Here is a 20,723-nt window from a genome sequence, read left to right on the forward strand (position 1 = left end):
CCACGTCGCACGCAGGGCAGCATTAGAGGGGACTGCATCCTAGTGTTGCTCCCCTGCTGCAAGAGTAGATGAGCCCATCAGGCCACCGTAGTAGGAAGGGTGGGTCATCCCCATCGTTTATGGCCTCAGGTGTTAGGAGGGGAGGAGTGGACCAGGAGGATTCATAAGGGGTCAACTTTGGGCGGCCAGCTGAGAGTCATTACGGTGGGGTCTTGGATGACGCGATGGTGCTCCTTAATCCCTCTAGGGACAGTTGAAATCCTGAGCAACTGTTGAGACTGGTCGGGGTCTCGCTCTGACTTGTCAGGAGCATGATACAAAGTAAAGAGTAGGTTGACAACCTACCGTAAGTAACAAGCTGTAAATAATCTAACTGAGGTGGTGTGGAAAAACACCAACAGGACAGCTCTAACTTTCTCAGGATGGGTGTCGGCCGTTCAAGGAACTCATCGTCGACACCTGGATCGCCCGTAAGCTAACCCAACCTGTGTAATCAATAAACTTGCAACATAGTTCATCCACAAAAAGTGTCCCTCCCATTTACTATGTTGCACGCACTTTATTGTTGTAATTTAATGGTCCTCACAGTCTAAAAGGACTAGGGGTGGCAACGCTATGACTCTTCCCCTTACAAAGACCAGACTGATTGCTATCAATGTACATGCCACAGACAGTTGCATCCCTGGATGGAGTAAACTGACATGATTCTCTCAAATACAGCATGGGGCAGCCGACAATGCACCGTTATCTCCTCCATAAAGTCAGTCGAAAAGAGACATTTTCCTCTCTGTTACCAAGCACTGGCAAAGCATCTAGGCTAGGCTTCAATGGTTTAACACATGCACACATGCTCATTCAGAAATGTGCACCAACTCTTTGATTCGTGTGTCTGTATAACCTGCCTCTTTCTGTGTCTCGTAAGACTGTGCTGCTTTTCTCCTATGCAAAAGACTGTCAAAAAACTCTACTCTTTTTTCATGATTTGAAGTCAACCTTTGACAATAACCACGTTTTCACTAAGTGTTAGCTGATGATGAAGGAAGTTGTTGTTACTGTCATTTCTATCATTAAAGCAATATCTGTTTCCTGCTTCATTCAAAGATCAGCGTAAATGCTGTGATTTTGTTTGTGAAGCAGATGTTCATGATACTCCGCTTGGGCACGGTGAAGTTTGAGGGTGTGACTTTATCGGCAGAGTGCGCTTTATGTGATGCAAGGATCAGGCATATCCCTGAACGCCCAAAACCTTCTCGAAATGTGTGTCAATGCAAGCCTATTCCTCATGAGTCATCTAACACAGATCGGCTGTAATGAATTCAAACACTCGTAGACTGAGTTATTTTTTCAACCATGTGCTCGGCACATCAAACTGGGTATTGGATAATTGGACACTTAAAAGTATTTACATTTTTATGAACTTCTTTATTTTTGGCTTTACTCAACTAACAAGTAGTGTGGCACAAATCTACTTTCATTTAATGAGGGCAATTTTGGTGTTGACAGATGCTAGCCAGCCATCTAATTAGAAGTTGGTTGCTAACACTAGTCTTCTTTATTACAATTTCTAAACAAGCATTTGCAATACAATAGGTCTCGCATTTACGCAAGTTTGACCTATTGGCATTGTAAATGACAATGGCTTTTATTTATGTTTCAAAAACCAAAACATAAATAAAAGGCAATGTCATTTACAATAAAAATAGCTCAAACTCTCGCAAATGCGAGACCTATTGCATTGCAAATGCTTGTTTTTTTTACAGGCGAGTACCGTTGAATCCCACCAGACTAAGCTCGGGAAGTGGGGATTCATTGAAGGAGTGTGGAAAAGTGAATGAAGTTACCAAAGCTGCAGTGGAAATGGGCATTGTGCCTGCTTTGGAATTTGAAGACAGGAGTGACAGCGAGGATCAGTGCAGCATTTCAAAGCCCTGCTGCTAAACTGTGTAATCGCCTGTGCCGCAAAGCACGTGCATATGGTTTGTCCTCAAAACTGAAAGCAGAGCGGGTGCATATGTTTTCTCCTGAGTGCGCACAGCTAACCTGTTAGGCGTACATGTGCCCCCGGCCGAGTAAACTTTACTCAAGAGGGGCTTTCAGGCCATTGTGTGCAGCAGCCGCGGCCCTCCATCCGTCCCTCGTTGACTACAGAGCGAGGAAGTGGGTGCATGGAGTTGAGAGCAACAGAGAAGGGAGCCCGGGGATGCAAAATAGACATCAGGCTACGAGGTGATTAACGTCGCTTTGGAGAAAATGCAAGGTGAGACTGTCCCAAGAGTGAAAGCACAGGTGGGCTGCAGGCGCAGTTGTTTTGGCCAGTGCTTATTTATGGAAGGGTTACTATGATACTCAGCGCGGGGTTGGGGGGCTTTGTGACTCAGTCTCATGTCTTGGGCTGCATGCGCTAGTTAAAAAGAATAAACTCAAACAGACGCTGTTAGTAAGGTGGTAACGCAACGCAAGTTGGCGCGTGCACATTTGCAGTCCACTGACTTGTTCAGCAAGGAAGCAGGAGTTGTGTTAACGTGGCACAAGCTGCCGCATGCCCATCTCCTGTCCTGCGAGTTGTGGTAACGCTGCCGTACGCGTCCACAACTGCTGTCTTAGGCCGCATCTACTATCCCCCTTCCGAGCTCAAATCAGTAACAATAGATCTCGCCTCGGCGAGCGGCGCATGGCACTGCATCACTAGGCGAGACCTAAAAAGGGACCCATTCAGTAATATTTTTATTTATATTTATGTCCATTATATTTATATATGGATATGTAGGTGTATGGGTCTCACATTTTTACTACCAGCACCGGGGAACCCTATTGTTTGGTGGAGGCAATGATATAGAAGTTTCAAAAGGTACCTTATTGCTCTTGATGGGAAAAACATTGACATCAAAAGAAAATTATAGCATGTTGTGTAGTTGTCTTGGAGCAGAAAGCCAACACATTTTCAACCATCTCCTGGAAGCTGAATCTGATGTCAATCGGTTTGGTGCTTGGGATGAATATTCAGAAGCAGCTGAAAGACTCAGTAAGCATTTTTGTTTAAAACCCAGTACTGTGGTCAAAAGACCTATATTTGTTATCCAGAAGCAACATAGCCATGAGTCAATAGATAGTTTTGTAACTGAACTACATATGTTGGCATTTTCATGTGAGTTTGAATGATCAGTATCTTCCCAATACAATTGTGGTTAGTTGTTCCAACAAAATAGCACAAGAACAGCTTTTATGCAGTAGCAATCTACCTTATGGGAAGCTACTGAAATTACAAAGCTGGTTGAATGATCTGCTGTGGACTGAGTGGTAGAGATAGTGCATAATGTTCTGTTGAGATAGTTGCCAATACGCTGTTTTACTTGATAAACATTTACTAAAATCACATTTTTGGACCAGGTGTGGTTCCCGTGGCTACCTAGCCAACACTACTAGTTGTACAGCTAAAAGTAAAATGTGCAACAAATGATAATTCAGGAAAGATAAGCCATGTTTTAACAGAGCAGAATGACCAAGATAAGAAAGATGATCCTGTGTGATATTGTGGTGAGAGAAACTTCTATTTCCATAACAGCTGATCCTCAGCTGATAGGTCCTCCTATCAAAATCATGCTGATATTTTATTTTTGGAGAAATGGCCCAGAGTAACTAACATTCCATCTGACATCAATTCATATGCTTATGGCGGCCCTTGGACAGATATGGTTGGTTATGTTGAGGAAAATGCCATCTATAACTAAAGAAACATATACACAAAGGTGCATGTTGCTTACAAAGGTTACAAAGTATTGGGTGGAAAGACCAAGGGAGTTTTGGAGTGGTGTTTAATCCTGGTATTTCATGTCCATTTTCATTAGTGGCGCTAGATAACCTGGAGTTGCAAGATATTTAAAATTCCCATAAAACTGTGTTTGAAGACAGGCTAGATTGTTTAAAAGGTTTTTCACACAAATTATTTTAGAGGATTCAGCCATTCCAGTAAGACACAATGTTCGCAACATCCTTTTAGCATTAGAGTTTTATAGATCAGAGATCAGCTTAACAGCAAATTGTACTGACCGAAGATCGTAGATCTCTTATCACGTTCATAACACCAGTTGAGGATTTATATTTTTTAGAAATGACCTTTGGTCTTGCCGCAACAGCATACATTTTTCAAAAACAAATGTTCCGTGTTTTTCAAGGAATGTCCGGAGTTCACGTTTTACAGGATGACATATTAATTCATGCTAATACTAAAAAAGAGAATAACAAATTGCTGATTAAGTTTAAAGGGTTCTGAGTGACACACCATGACTGATAAATTAGACAAATGTAAATTTTTTAAGCACACACTGAATATTTAGGACATTATCTAACTCCTGGTGGTATCAAACCAAAATGTGATCTGTCGCTGTCTAACGGTGAAGTCCATTTCCTAGAAAATGTTGAACAAAGTCAAGTCCTTTTTATGACTTTGCAAATGCTATTTTTGGTTTGTGGAAGGTGTTGCTGTTGTGACAAAACTCCAGAAAAGGTTGTTGCGTAAAGGGTTTACATTTAAATGTGTTATGGGCGATGAAGTAAATCTTTATTTAGGACAATTAATAAAAAAATGATCATTGAGGCACTTAAACAGTTTCAAAAAGGTGAACCATGCCTTGTAACTGTGGATACCAGTTTGACTGGCATTGGGGCAGTATTAAGCCAAAAAAATTGGCTCAATGGAGCATACCACTGCCTTCACTTCTCGAAGTTTGCATGGTGCAGAATTGAGTTACAGCAGTGAAGCCCTATCATGTGTATGGGCTACTGAACATTTTTCCTCATATGTGTGGGGTAGTAGGTTTATGTTATGTTGGACCATAAGCATCTACAATACTTTCTTAGTGAAAAGGGTAAGGGTAAAACATCTCCTAGACTTGTACAGTCATTGTAGAGACTTCAGGAGTTAAATTTTGATATAGCTCACACTTCAGGTAATAAGAATACCAGGGCAGATGTTTGTCTAGGTTTCTGCAGGACAATCAGATGTTAGATAACTCGTCAACCTTCAAGAAGGAATGTGTAATTGACTTAATGGATGGAGTCTCTTCAGTAAGTGGGATTCTTGGATAGAAAAACAGTTGTGTGAAGTATAACAATTTAAGAGTGGACAGATGAATGCACCCTAAGTACAGATCTTTGCAATATGTTCTAAAATTGAGGATGATTTAAGCATAGAAGGAGTGTTGGTATTAAGAGGAGATACAGATGTACTTCCAGCTTTCCTTTGTACTAAGTTGAAAACGTTGGCCCATGATGGAAATCAGGGTATTACCTACACTAACAAGAGTTTGAGAAAGTACTATTTGTAGATGCCCATAGACACTTGGGGAGATTTTTGTGGGATCTTGGGGCATATGTACAAATACTGACAAAAGTGTTGTAACTCATAATTCACTACTCATTTTCAGGCTTTCAGAAAAAATGTAGGAGGAGCTAGTGACTGGTTTTGTTGACCCCATCACCAATCTCCTGGGAGGTAAGAAGTACAGAGCTGTTTCAGTTGATTATCACTCTAAGTGGGTGTTTTACTTTAGTTAGATGTGACAAATTGGGTTGTTAGTTGACTGGTGTGAGCCATGGTCAAGCAACAGGCACACTCCCTTGCAGGGTGAACCACAACAAGTCACTAAATCAAACTGTGCTTAACCCTGGGCATTTTGACACAAAATCCAGTCAGGCTTAACTTAGAGGAAATGTTTAAAGTACTTATGCAGCACAGAAACCCTAAAAAAGTGCAAACACAACATGAAAATAATTCACACCAATTTAGAAAAATAGAGTACATTTTAATAATTTATTTATTGCCAAAAATTCAATCAGTAGAACCGGAGTTATGGATTTTGAAAGTTTTCAGTAAAAACTAAGGGATATTGCAAGTTCCTAGTGTTGGCTAATGGTGTCCAATTTACAAAGTAAAAGTATGGTGGAAAAAGTTAATAGAATTGTCAAGGATAACATTTGGCATGTAATGGTTGCTTTATGGGACAGTTTTTATCACATTACACTACACTCTACCAACGGAGTAAGTCCTTTTAAACTTCAGAGACTTAAGGATCCAACTTCTAAACTAGTTCCATTTTATGTACAAGATTGGTGTGGGAAAGAAGAGTGTGTTGGCAAGCAGCAGGTTCATGATAGAGTGAGGAATGTTTAAATAAAAACAGACTGTCACTACGATACTTTGCACCACGTTAAAGATCAAGATTTTCTGATTGAGGATTTAGTCAGTGTGCAAAATAGGTTTTATTGGAAAAACGAAATCTAAGTTTTTCCAAGCAATATATATTGTTGACAATAAAAAAAGGTTCAGTTTAAATCCAGAATTCCACCTGGTGTAGCAAAAAGTGTGTTGTAAAATGTAAAGGTAAATTAGTTGAAGCAAACCTGAATAATAAAGGGGGACACAAAACGATGGTTGAAAATTATTTCTGGATGCATTAACCTTCATGCTGCAATTTCAATATGTGACCTAATTACATTGATGTCAAAAGGGGCTCGAGGGAGGGTCTTGCCACCTCTTTGAAACAAATAAAGATAGTAAATCTAAGTACAATGATGTAATCAGTCCCAATAAACAAATGTCTATGTTGAATCCTCATACTTCAGGGAATGAAGTTGCATTGAATTATGTTGCAGGGGATAATAGTCTCCTTTCAGATTTTTTCGCTGGACAACAAAGTTGCCACATCAATTGATGATGGTTTCGGTGTTTCAATTCTTCTATACTAACTAGGAGATGCAATAGGCTCATGAAGTCTCCTAAATATTTAAAAGATTTCATTTGCAAATAAGAAGACATTTTTTTCTTTTCCTTGAATAGTTGTTAATGTTTAATGTTTTGCTTTTCCTTACTCTCAAGTTGTAGTTAAATTAATAGTTTTCTTTTAGATAGGGTGGGCATGTATTATATCTATGCTTTAGCCATGTTTTGGCTTGTTACTAGGGAATGTTACTGGGGAATGTAGGATGCATAAAATAGAATATTTGAACTGCCAATCCAGTTGTTTTGGCTTGAGAGGGGGATGTCTTCATCTTGGCTGGCGTGTTTTTTTCTAAAGCAATAAACTTTGTTAAGAAACACTGCTTGTCTGTTTTCATGATTTGATGTGGAACTCTTTATGGATGAAATAACTGCAGAGATGTTTTATCTGTTAAATTCTGTGGAGGATGTTGTCTCCTTATGGCAAGATAGTATTCAAGAGGATGAACACAACCAAGTTTCTGCCAGTTTAGTAGCATAATGGTAAACGTAATGGATAAGGGCAGATACAGAAGTTGCTTTAGAGATTGCAGTTTTACAGTTTAGAAAGGTAGCTGTGGTATGATGTGTAGAAGAGTGGTCTCTGGGTTAAAAGTATGTGATTTCTCACAGTTCTTCTGGTCAAATTAATCTTTCTGTTTAGGATGCCTACCTCTCAAGATTGTTGAAGTAAGATTTGCTATGGGATCTGTGACCACAAAGGGTTCGGTTTAGTGGAGTGTTTTAGAGCTAATGTCCATGAAGGTATTCTCTGAAGCACTGGGGTTAGCATGTTTGTTTAATTTTTTTAGGATTAGGTACGTCAAATGAGGTGCAACAGGGAGGGCAAGAACATTTTTGCTTGCATGTTTTTCATTAAGGATGTAAAACATACATTCAGAATAATTTAGCCTCCGGCGCTGCGCGTATTCTCCCACTGTGCGGGAGAATTAATAAGTGGGCGGGATTCGGATGGCCCCCGGCCGTCCTTAGCACACGCCCAGCATGACGTAGGACGGCCTGGGGCCGTCCTGAGCACCGAAGAGGTTAGTTTAGCTTTAGGGCAAAACAAAAGGTACTTTAGGTTTTTTTACAGATTAGGAATAATATTCAGGAATAAAATACAATTCTCATAATACATCAGAAATTCCAGTAGACATTTTTTAATGAGTCAATTAAACTGTTATGATAGGAGAGAGATATTAGTGAGTTGATTACATTGATATGATACATTGTATTTGATAGGAATGGTGGGATGCTGATAATACATTAGAAATAAAATGGAAGAAAACCCCATTTTATGACATATTAGAAATACTTACAGGATTACAACAACGCAGTGTAAGAACCACAGAATCCATCATACTCTATATGACTAGTGGAATTATTAAGGCATTTTTTTCCAGAGTAACAAGATGAAGTGAGGGCATATTAACTGGATAACATAATAAATTGGATGCCTCAAGAGACACTTTATTGAACATGTGCATCTACTGGCAATGGAGTGTTACTTTATAAACACAACAAGCAGAAGTAGATTTTAGAGAAACTTGTGAGTTAAAGACAAAATACTTCTCCATGAGCTACATTTAGAAAATTAGTACAACTCACAAATGAATGATGAAATAAGATAATCATTGTGGTAAGGTCAATAATGCATTGGAAAGTTGGCATACAAAAGTTAAACAAAAGTAGAATGGGGATTTAGATGAATGGGACACAAATGAAGGTATCTAACGTGGCTACCAGCTGAACACAAATGAGTAAGTATGACAGATGTTATGCTTAAGGAACAGGGTTTGCAAAAGATAAAATGTGGATTTATGAGAATTATAATAGAACATTTGTTTCAGCAAGAACTATGACAGCTTGTGTTGTAATGTTATAATAATGTTTAGTGAGTGTAAGATACCCTATATTGCAAACATGCAAGTGTTTTTTATTATTACTACAGATACAAAACTTTCTCAAAGGTAACTTTCAACTTATTAAGATGCAGGCAGTCTAGAAAGGTGTTGAGAATAAATTGATGTTTGATAAGTTATTAATTAAATTAAAATTAAAACATTGCTCGGAAAATGAAGGACCTTTTACTGAATAGCTGGTCAAACTCACTTAAAGACAAACAATAATAGAGAACTAAAGATTTAGTGAAATAGAGTTAAGTTCTCCAATTCTCAAAGGTGTACACAGAACCACTGTGGAATATTCCCTGTATTTTCTTTAGTATATATATGGTGCAACCTAACCTAAAGGAAGCGGCGCGCTGTACAGGTTTAAAGACACAGTCAACATATGATTAGAGGGGTAACAGATTCAAAGAGTGAAAGTGGACTGTTACCTCATCATTATGTTATGTTCTCATAGGATCTCATTAAGCTGTTGGGGATAGTCACTACTTGCTATATTAACAATGAACATTTCCCTCTTTCGAAGGGTTTATGGTAGAAGCACGCCTTGCCCTCTTTTCAGCATGCACTGTGGTGGCCAATGACTACGTGGATCTGGCCACAAACAATCTCCAGGGACCGACTCTGTGGAAAACCTATGAGCCTTTTTGAAAAAGATGTCGGAGAGGAAGAGGTAGTGGGTCTGTCCATGTTGTCATCTGTGTGCAGCATTCATCCTCTACCTGGAAATTGCAATTTTCAAAAAATAAACATGTTTGAGATTAGCTAATGGTTGCTATAATGAAAAGGGTACTAATAGTGATCATGAGCTATGTCCTGTTCGCACATGTTCCAATGTTCGTGAATGTTATCAGAGAAAGGTTTCATATAATAATCACAAAAACTTTACAAACGTAAAAAAACCATGCAGAATCCCATTGATCCAAAGGTACACAATTCATTTTCTCAGGGGAGGAATGTTGCTATCAGCTACAATTATGTCCAAGAGGAGCTACCAAATTCTCAGTTTTAGGGGCCCCACAGGAACAGCTCCCCAACCCCAACAAACTGTTTCCATGAACAAAAGTGTGGAGCTTACAGGGACAAGGCAAACAAGAATTCAGCAATGCCAACACGTCTGGCTTGCTTGTATTACACAACGTAGGCACAAGGTTGCACAATTATGTGAGGATACAAGACATTTAAATTATAAATTAGAAAGTACATTCCAAAACCTATTTCCGAGAGGGGACCTTATTTTTTTATTCAAGTCTTAATGCATTTCATGGACAGTAGTGTGTGAGGACATTTCTGTCCCTTCAAATCACTTTCAACATCCTCAAACTTGTGTTGGCAATAACATATAAAACGCAGTGCCTGAACAAACATACATTTACTAGATGCAAATAATTAAAATCCGCTTTTAACACCTTGGCTGCGCGGCCGATTTTGTGGAAGTGCGGCACTTCCGCAAAATGGGCCGGGCCGCGCCGGCCATTGGCCGACGGCAGCACCAGCGAGGTAGCGTTGCCGTCAGCCAATGGCCGACGGCAGCATGGAAGGGGTTAAATCTTACATGTAGAAATAAACAGTAACAGTACAACGTTCATCTATGTGCCTGTGAATGGACATAAACTTACGCTTCCTGCAGGAGGGCATAGGATAGGACGTGCATTGGAAATATGGCTTGCACTGGTCTATGACTAGCCATTTCAACATATGCCTAACTAAAAGTTTTTCAGGCCCATTTGTGGCATCTAGCTCTTAAAACTAGGAATTCTAAATCAGTTTTCAGCATCAGTTATGAGCATGTTTAAATACATTCCGGTCAACACTATCATTTGCTATCTACCGTCCGGGAAATGTCTTGTTCTCGCGGACAACATGATGAGTCAGCCTTCAGCTCCAAAGGAAGATACCAAGGGAATTAATGACTTCTGTCCTGGATTCTATTTTCACTCTGGGGTAATTGTCATCTGGTTGGATGCATCTTGTCTCCAAGCTGAAGTCACTACCATGTGTGGTGACACTGCCACTGTCCTATGCAAGAGCAGGCTGTCATTTCTGTGAATTTCTTGGTAATGGCTTCCTTAGCGCTCTGCTTGGTAACTCTTTCAGCTGTGTTCTGAAATGAGTCATTGCTGGGGAAAGGGAATGTATACAGAGGAAACAATTGCAGTGAATTTGCCTCCACTGGCCAGGCTGAGTAGCGGCCGGGTCCAACTGTATCCCTTACCAATGCCCTTCTGAGTGAGTGCAAGTTCTGATTTCAAATATCTGTGTTGAAAGATGTAGAAAAAAAATCTGTGACTTAAGGCACTTACTAAGTATTTTAGTTAGATAATCTACTAAAAACATCCATCACTTCACTTAGTAATTAATCATAAAACAGTTTATTATAATAACGTTCCAGAAATACCCTACTCTGTGGCGATGAATGGCTCACTGGCGGTATTGCTCACAGATCCTCTGTAGGGTGAGAGAGCGAAAAACAGAGTTAGAAATTGTAGGGGTGCATCATATACATGGTTAGTCAGCACCCACATATATAGAGGACTTATTAATCGTGTAATGCTGTATTGACATAGAGATGCCGTTTGCTGTGAAGTTGTACACTAATAAGAGGTGTGTTTAATAATTCACCATTGTGCCTTTAGCGCTGCTTTATTAAACTCACAAGTTGTAACGTTAAATTGTGATTGAATGGCTTAGGTAGAGAATTGTATTTTGCATTAAAGATTGATGTTAAGGAACGTAAATGTATTGCTTATGTTAGGATGTTGGTGCACATAAACATGCAGAGGCCCATTTCATGGAAATCGTGTAGGCCCAATTTGAAATGCCTTGCTTAGCATTAAATTGTAGAAATGTTTTTGGAGAAAGCTGCTTCAGCTGAAAGTCAATTCCAACATTTAGAAATTGTGAGCCGATTCACATGCGTTCCTTTGCAGGTGCAAAACCAAGTAGATAGTGGAGTAGAATGGCCCATTGTGTATGAGAGTCAGGATACTAGGCTCAGACGTGGAGGAGTAGCTGAGGAATTCAAGAAAGCAACGTGAAGCGAAGAGGAGCCTGGGACCCAAGGACGTTTTAAAGGACAAGGATGGAGAGGTGCCATAATGGAAAAATCTGAAAACCAACACCTTCTAGAGGGGCGTACCTGAAGGCGTGTCATCCGCATTGTGGGGTTTTGTATTAGGGACAGCACCCCGAGGGTGGATGTAGAGCAGATGGGCTGAGGAGTCAGAGAGAGAGTTTGGTCAGGCAGAGAGCTTAGCTATGACTGAGTAGCCTGAAGATTGAGATTGAAGGAAAGTGAGTGAACTCCTTAAGAGTCACCACTGCTGACCAGTGGCGTCACTAGGGTTGGTGTCACCCGGTGCGGGTAACTCATGGTGTCACCCCCTCACGACTTACCGCATGGACATCCTCCGCTCCGAGTCCGCGAGTGGACACAGTTGGCAAATAACGGGACCACAGGACAACACAACACAACACTAGACAACCTGGCAGCATACCACCAAGGTCAACACCAGAGATCCACAATATAGCATTGCTTTGGACAACTTAACACATGGAGCCACAACGCACAACACAACATGGACATTACACTAGAAAGTATGAAGCCACAGTGGAAAACGTGATTAACCAACATGGCACAACTTTGTTTAACATGGCATCACAATGAACAGCACAGCATCACACTAGAGAGAAGGACACCACAATAGACAAAACTTCACCACGCAAACTGCAATGGCCCAGCAATGGATGATATGACACCAGCTTAGCAACATGACACCACACTAGACAAAATGGCACCACTCTGGATACCCCGATGGCGCAACACTGGTCAATATGGCACCAGACTAAACAGTGTGGTACAAAACTAAGTAATGAGGAACCAAAGTAGGCCTCAAGAACACTCACTAAACCATAACCTAGACTGCACCCCATGTTATGTGGCACTAGTCAAGAAAAACAGCACCACACTGCACAGGCAGGCGTGACACTAGACTGAAAAATACTGCCCTGAACAACACGGCAGCAACTCACTTGACAATATGATGACACTGTCTGGCTTGACAACACGGCACACTCTGGGCGAAACTAACTGCCACGTTAAAATGTTGAGAAAGCTCCTAATACAGTACCTCGAGACTGACAAAGCAAATATGTACGTAGCTGTTCTTAGTGCAGCAGGTGCAGTGGCCCTGGGGTGGAAAGTGCCCAATCTCACGTCAATTGTCACTATATTTTGCTCTCGCAAACGGAGGTGGTGGTCACATTTCCTCCTGCTTGCACTAGGGCCCATAGTGCCCCACTGAGAACGAAAAAAATACAGTAAATAGCCATTGCAAAAAAGTCCTGAGTTTCAAAGCGCTGCCCTTCCTGCGGGCGGAACACAAACACACACTTGGCAACCGTTGTTTGTGGAAACCAATATCCATCTAAAACTGTTTCTTTTCTAATCACTCTGCTAATAGTCTAATCGCACGGAGTGCTGCAAAACTTGCAAGTCAATGGGTGCCCTGTCTGAGTGTATTTGCGTGCAGAAAAAAAACACACACATCACAGAGGGCAAAGAGAGAGAGAGGGGTGGGAAGGCGCAGAGGACTCGAGCCACCAGAATCCTGAAAAGAGCCCAGGAAGCCCCCCTCCCCAACTTCAACGAACCCCACAGCGCACCAGGACAGAAACTTGGAGGCGGGGCAGGGGTACCGTGCGCGCGAGAGAGAACTTCCCACACACTCTAGACAGATGTTGTGTGCAAGAGGGGAGGAATCTTATTGCCCCATGTATGTGCACCATACTGAGAAATACTAATACTAATATTTGCTGAGAGAAAAACATTATGTTTATACAAAATAAGTTGCCACAAAAACGAGGAGTCCAGTTCAAGAATATCAATCTGCATCACGTAAGCATTTTTCCAGTCACGCAACCGCCATTCTGAAATGGCGGTACTATCCTATGAAAGGCACTGAAGTCCGATAAATTACCATCCACATGGTATACATATTGCTGTAGAAAAGTTTTAAAGAGTGTGCCCAAACTCTTGCTCAACTCGCAGTGACATCTTACCCTTTCTTTAGACTCCACTGTGGTGGTGGCTGGGCCCCTAACGTAGGGGTTCTGCAAATCGCCCAGCAGCACCCTACTGCCGAGACTGTTTCCACTCAGTCTAAACGTGTGGTGGTGGTGCGCATCAGTGGAGCACAGCGCGGGGGCTGGACCAGGGCTGTCATTGGTAGCGCTATAAGATTGACGGCCCTGGGACCCACAAACTGGGTACGCCGCCGCCGCGCATCTCACCATCACCACTATGCAAGTAGGTGGTGTGTGCCTGGCATGTACTGCAGTATTTGTTGTAAGCAGGTGCGCAGTGCGTTTGCACAGTGCACTAATAAGTGCACGTAATGTGTGCACTGTGCTGCCGCCGCCTCCAAAATAGAGCCGCCTGTGGCTGACGGTGACCCCCCCCCCCCCCCCCCCCCCCCCCCCAGCTATGCCGCTGCCTAGGATGGGCGAAGGCCCTAAGCATCCTTTCTGTCCCACTGTCCTCTCCAAGGAAGGCATGACAGCCAGCGCCCCTGCACACACTGCTTAGAAGAGGACTCTTCAGAGTTAGAACAAATGCATTTTGCACCATTTTTATTGTCTCCTCCATACTAGGGAATCAAACAAACTGCCCAGAACTAAAGAAATCCTCGAATAGTTAAATTGAGCAAGCTGATGGAGCATGATTTTGGCTGTGTTTAACCAGGAAGGAAGCACTTAAACTTTACAGGCTTCAAATCTGAAAGACAGAACTACGTTTGTGCAGCATCATTTTGTTTAATTTCTTGAAATTGCCAAAAAATCTGAACTAGGGAGCTCTACGAATTTCACAAAAGTAATGCACATGATGTGCATTAATTTCATACTCTGTTTCCTCCGTTTTCATTTTTTGCAAAAACAGGCACCGGTACAAAATAACTTGTGTACCTTGATTATTAGCAGAACGTGCGCAAAACAGATTCGATTTGCTCTTTGCATACACCTTGGCAAAGGGTGCCTAATGGTACAATGTATCATTTCATATTCTATGTGCCAACAAGTGTAATTCCGGAATACCTGAAACATCACTGGCATATATGAGTTGTTGTCAACGCCGTCTGTCATAGCGCTAGCAGAGTTCACTTCTGAGCGCTAGGCTGTATAATTTCTCTGTGAGGCCCTGCTAAAGCTCCCGGCTCGAGAAGGGGCGTGCAATCACGGGCTCCAGTTCCCTTCCATTGTTCACCTGTCTGACTGTGTTCCTGGGGGTACCTGTTTGTATCGCCTCCTCGTGCCTCAGGGCCCCGGTTTCTTCCTTCTGATTATAAAGCAGAGGTGAGGCTGCAGCGCTGCAGAGCACAGATTGGTTTCACCCCATGTGATTGTGTCACCCGGTGCGGTCCGCACCCCCTGCACCCCCCATAGTGACGCCACTGCTGCTGACACCTTTTTCTGAATGGGACATTGTTAAGTAGGGATGTCATTTAGATTAGTGTAGGGACAGACTAACCTGGATTTTATTCCTTTTTATAAATGCTTACTAAAACTCAGGTTATTGCAATTCTTGTTAACCTGATGATTCTTGAATTGATTTTTGTATTATTTCTGAGTCGTCTGAGATTCTTTCGTAGAATTATGTTTGTATTAGTGCTAGTTTATCTTTTGAACCTTTTGCTGAGATGTTTATACATCCAGTTGTTTTTGGCTTTGTAATAAATCTTTGAACTTAGTTCCTAGTCAGTGGTTCGTTGGGGATACAGGGGAATTGGTTGAAATTGATTAACCATTGTTCAAATAGATTTCCTAATTCGCTCTATGACAGGTAAAAAGGTCTAGTCGACCTGTGTCGAGATTCTGGAGAATAGTAAGCCGACTCTAGAAGTAAAATCCCGCCCTTTCAAGGGTATGCCATTGAAATGAAGTCTGTAATCCTTGCCACAAAATTCCAAATGTCTAAAACCCCTGCCATAAAAAAACAGAGATACTTTAACGGCAGACTATTGCTTAAGCACCTCATGCTAGTTTAAATTATAGTAGGGGTCCTTGAGCAGTAAGCCCTGGCAGTAGCCGTCAAGTGATGCCTCTGTGGAACAGATCCTAAGCGAAGCAGGGGTTGGGCGTGCAAGTAATGAAGTCCAGAAAGGCAAGTAATGAAGTCCAGAAAGTCAATATTATGTTTTCAAAGTAAGTCTTTGTTTTCAATTGGTTAATTCTCACGAAATTGGAGCTTTATAGTCAGCCAACGTTTTTCGTTCTCACAAGGAGAACTTCATCAGGACTCAATGGGTGAGAGTCCTCTCAATGAAGTTTAGTCGCTACACGAGGTTGCTCCCCAGGAGTCTAGTGGGTGCAGTGTAGGAAGTACAAGAATCCAGGTCTAGCCTATGTAAAGAGGTCTAAGTTAAAACAAGGTATTGCAAATGATGCGCAAGGTAAGTGTTCCAGGCAGTAACACTAGAAGCATTTAGGATGTCCCTAGGCCAGGGTCGGCCTGAAAGCAAATCTTGCAGTTGACGGTATCACGTCTGAGTTGGTGAACCTGAAAACCCCTGCCATCCCTGAATGACTATACCAGTGAGCAGAGATGGGCGTTCTGCCTGTTATAGAAATCTGGGAAGAAAGAGAGAAAGAGAAATAGTGGGCGGAGCTTACTATCAGATGGTACTATCACAATCAAGGGACGCCATTGTGCAACCTCAATGTTACAGTGATCGATTACTCTCAACGGCTGGGTACCCGAGGACAGGTGATTAAACTGAACCAGCCAGAGAGAAGATCTAATCACAAACAAAGGTACAATCTTACCAGATATGGCAGAGGAGACTGCCATATTAAGCCACGGGCTAAACCAGCAATCCAGCCATACTCCCCACGATGCTCCCACAAGCACACCAGTAATATTGAACTATACGAGGCAAGCAAACAAACCAAAGGTCGCAAGGCAAAGGGACTAGGAACCCAAGAAGGGAATGAACTAAAAGAACGGAAAAGGGAAAACAACAAACTTGAGGGGTAGATAAAAGTGCAACTAGAGAACTTTCGCAAATGTGACACCTATAGCATTTGTAATGCAACATGTTTTTTATTTACGTGACTTAGATGTATTGATATTACAAATAACAATGGCTTTTAATTTTTTTAAATAATTAATACTTAAATAATTTATTTAATTTGTGATGACAATAGCTTAAACTTTTGTAAATAACGTTTGTGAAGATTATGTTCAGTGTTTTTTAATGTGACGAAAATCCAAGAACAGAAGTGAAATATTAACATCTTTTTGTGATTTGTAATAAAGCGTGAAAGCTTGAAAACCGCTTGAAACATTGAAAGAACATATTTGAACCAATGAAGCTGTGATTGCGCTGAGTAATGCTGTGGTTGCGCTGAGTGATGCTGTGGTTGCGCTGAGGGGTGTGTGCATCGGTGGAGCTTAGTGGGTGCATTAGTGGAGCTGTGTGGTGGGTGCATTGGTGGAGCTGTGTGGTGGGTGCCTCGGCGGAGCTGTGTGGTGGGTGCATCGGCGGAGCTGTGTGGTGGGTGCATCAGTGGAGCTGTGTGGTGGGTGCTTCGGTGGAGCTGTGTGGTGGGTGCATCTGTGGAGCTGTGTGGTGGGTGCTTCTTTGGAGCTGTGTGGTGGGTGCATCTGTGGAGCTGTGTGGTGGGTGCATCTGTGGAGCTGAGTGGTGGGTGCATCTGTGGAGCTGAGTGGTGGGTGCCTCGGTGGAGCTGTGTGGTGGGTGCATCGGTGGAGCTATGTGGTGGGTGCCTTGGTGGAGCTGTATGGTGGGTGCATCGGTGGAACTGTGTGGTGGGTGCATTGGTGGAGCTGTGCAGGTGGAGCTGTGTGGTGGGTGCATCGGTGGAGCTGTGTGGTGGGTGCATCGGTGGAGCTGTGTAGGTAGAGCTGTGTGGTGGGTGCATTGGTGGAGCTGTGTGGTGGGTGCATTGGTGGAGCTGTGTGGTGGGTGCATCGGTGGAGCTGTGTGGTGGTGCCTCGGTGGAGCTCTGTGGTGGGTGCATCGGTGAAGCTGTGTGGTGGGTGCATTGGTGGAGCTTAGTTGGAGCATCGGTGGAGCTGTGTGGTGGGTGCATCGGTGGAGCTGTGTGGTGGGTGCATCAGTGGAGCTGTATGGTGGGTGCATCGGTGGAGCTGTGTCGGTGGAGCTGTGTGGTGGGTGCATCGGTGGTGGTGGGCGCATCGGTGGAGCTGTGTAGGTGGAGCTGTGTGGTGGGTGCATCAGTGGAGCTGTGTCGGTGGAGCTGTGTGGTGGGTGCATCGGTGGAGCTGGGTGGTGGGTGCATCAGTGGAGCTGTGTGGTGGGTGCATCAGTGGAGCTGTGTCGGTGGAGCTGTGTGGTGGGTGCATCGGTGGTGCTGGGTGCATAGGTGGAGCTGTGTAGGTGGAGCTGTGTGGTGGATGCATCGGTGGAGCTGTGTGGTGGGTGCATCGGTGGAGCTGTGTGGTGGGTGCATCGGTAGAGCTGTGTGGTGGGTGCCTCGGCGGAGCTTTGTGGTGGGTGCATCGGTAAAGCTGCGTGGTGGGTGCATCGGTGGAGCTGTGTGGTGGGTGCTTCGGTGGAGCTGTGTGGTGGGTGCATCTGTGGAGCTGTGTGGTGGGTGCCTCTGTGGAGCTGTGTGGTGGGTGCCTCCGTGGAGCTGTGTGGTGGGTGCATCTGTTGAGCTGTGTGGTGGGTTTCCTCGGTGGAGCTGTGTGGTGGGTGCATAGGTGGAGCTGTGTGGTAGGTGCCTCGGTGGAGCTGTGTGGTGGGTGCCTCGGTGGAGCTGTGTGGTGGGGGCATCTGTGGAGCTCTGTGGTGGGTGCATCGGTGGAGCTCTGTGGTGGGGGCATAGGTGGAGCTCTGTGGTGTGTGCATCGGTGGAGCTCTCTGGTGGGTGCATCGGTGGAGCTGTGTCGGTGGAGCTGTGTGGTGGGTGCATCGGTGGAGCTGGGTGGTGGGTGCATCGGTGGAGCTGTGTAGGTGGAGCTGTGTGGTGGCTGCATCGGTGGAGCTGTATGGTGGGTGCATTAGTGGAGCTGTGTGGTGGGTGCATCGTGGAGCTGTGTGGTGGGTGCATCGTGGAGCTGTGTGGTGGGTGCCTCGGTGGAGCTGTGTGGTGGGTGCATCGGTGGAGCTGTGTGGTGGGTGCATCGGTGGAGCTGTGTAGGTGGAGCTGTGTGGTGGGTGCATCGGTGGAGCTGTGTGGTGGGTGCATTGGTGGAGCTGTGTGACAGGTGCACAGGTGGAGCTGTGTGGTGGGTGCCTCGGTGGAGCTCTGTGGTGGGTGCATCAGTGAAGCTGTGTGGTGGGTACATCGGTGGAGCTTAGTGGGTGCATTGGTGGAGCTGTGTGGTGGGTGCATTGGTGGATCTTAGTTGGAGCATCAGTGGAGCTGTGTGGTGGGTGCATCAGTGGAGCTGTGTGGTGGGTGCATAGGCAGAGCTGTGTGGTGGGTGCATCTGTTGAGCTGTATGGTGGGTGCCTAGGCGGAGCTGTGTGGTGGGTGCATCGGTGTAGCTGTGTGGTGGGTGCATCGGTAGAGCTGTGTGGTGGGTGCCTCGGCGGAGCTTTGTGGTGGGTGCATCGGTAAAGCTGCGTGGTGGGTGCATCGGTGGAGCTGTGTGGTGGGTGCTTCGGTGGAGCTGTGTGGTAGGTGCATCTGTGGAGCTGTTTGGTGGGTGCCTCTGTGGAGCTGTGTGGTGGGTGCATCTGTTGAGCTGTGTGGTGGGTGCCTCGGTGGAGCTGTGTGGTGGGTGCATAGATGGAGCTGTGTGGTAGGTGCCTCGGTGGAGCTGTGTGGTGGGTGCCTCGGTGGAGCTGTGTGGTGGGGGCATCTGTGGAGCTCTGTGGTGGGTGCATCGGTGGAGCTCTGTGGTGGGGGCATAGGTGGAGCTCTGTGGTGTGTGCATCTGTGGAGCTCTCTGGTGGGTGCATCGGTGGAGCTCTGTGGTGGGTGCATCGGTGGAGCTGTGTCGGTGGAGCTGTGTGGTGGGTGCATCGGTGGAGCTGGGTGGTGGGTGCATCGGTGGAGCTGTGTCGGTGGAGCTGTGTGGTGGCTGCATCGGTGGAGCTGTATGGTGGGTGCATTAGTGGAGCTGTGTGGTGGGTGCATCGTGGAGCTGTGTGGTGGGTGCCTCGGTGGGGCTGTGTGGTGGGTGCATCGGTGGAGCTGTGTGGTAGGTGCATCGGTGGAGCTGTGTAGGTGGAGCTGTGTGGTGGGTGCATCGGTGGAGCTGTGTGGTGGGTGCATTGGTGGAGCTGTGTGGCGGGTGCACAGGTGGAGCTGTGTGGTGGGTGCCTCAGAGCTCTGTGGTGGGTGCATCAGTGAAGCTGTGTGGTGGGTGCATCGGTGGATCTTAGTGGGTGCATTGGTGGAGCTGTGTGGTGGGTGCATTGGTGGATCTTATTGGGTGCATTGGTGGAGCTGTGTGGTGGGTGCATTGGTGGAGCTGTGTGGTGGGTGCATCGGTGGAGCTGTGTCGGTGGAGCTGTGTGGTGGGTGCATCGGTGGAGCTTAGTGGGTGCATTGGTGGAGCTGTGTGGTGGGTGCATTGGTGGATCTTAGTTGGAGCATCACTGGAGCTGTGTGGTGGGTGCATCAGTGGAGCTGTGTGGTGGGTTCATCGGTGGAGCTGTGTGGTGGGTGCATCGGTGGAGCTGTGTGGTGGGTGCATTGGTGGAGCTGTGTAGGTAGAGCTGTGTGGTGGGTGCATTGGTGGAGCTGTGTGGTGGGTGCATTGGTGGAGCTTAGTTGGAGCATCGGTGGAGCTGTGTGGTGGGTGCATCGGTGGAGCTGTGTGGTGGGTGCATCAGTGGAGCTGTATGGTGGGTGCATCGGTGGAGCTGTGTCGGTGGAGCTGTGTGGTGGGTGCATCGGTGGTGGTGGGTGCATCGGTGGAGCTGTGTAGGTGGAGCTGTGTGGTGGGTGCTTCAGTGGAGCTGTGTCGGTGGAGCTGTGTGGTGGGTGCATCGGTGGAGCTGGGTGGTGGGTGCATCACTGGAGCTGTGTGGTGAGTGCCTCGGTGGAGCTGTGTGGTGGGT

The 20,723-nt window shown here is 45.0% G+C and overlaps 1 protein-coding gene across 1 annotated transcript in view; it reads right to left on the reverse strand.

Annotated features, from left to right (window-relative positions):
* MTUS2 (microtubule associated scaffold protein 2) overlaps positions 1 to 20,723 on the reverse strand; it is a 1,086,829-nt gene that overhangs the window by 123,462 nt on the left and 942,644 nt on the right. The window lies entirely within an intron of this gene.

Source organism: Lissotriton vulgaris, chromosome 8 (genome assembly GCF_964263255.1).
Source record: "Lissotriton vulgaris chromosome 8, aLisVul1.2, whole genome shotgun sequence".
NCBI classification, from domain to species: Eukaryota; Metazoa; Chordata; class Amphibia; order Caudata; family Salamandridae; genus Lissotriton; species Lissotriton vulgaris.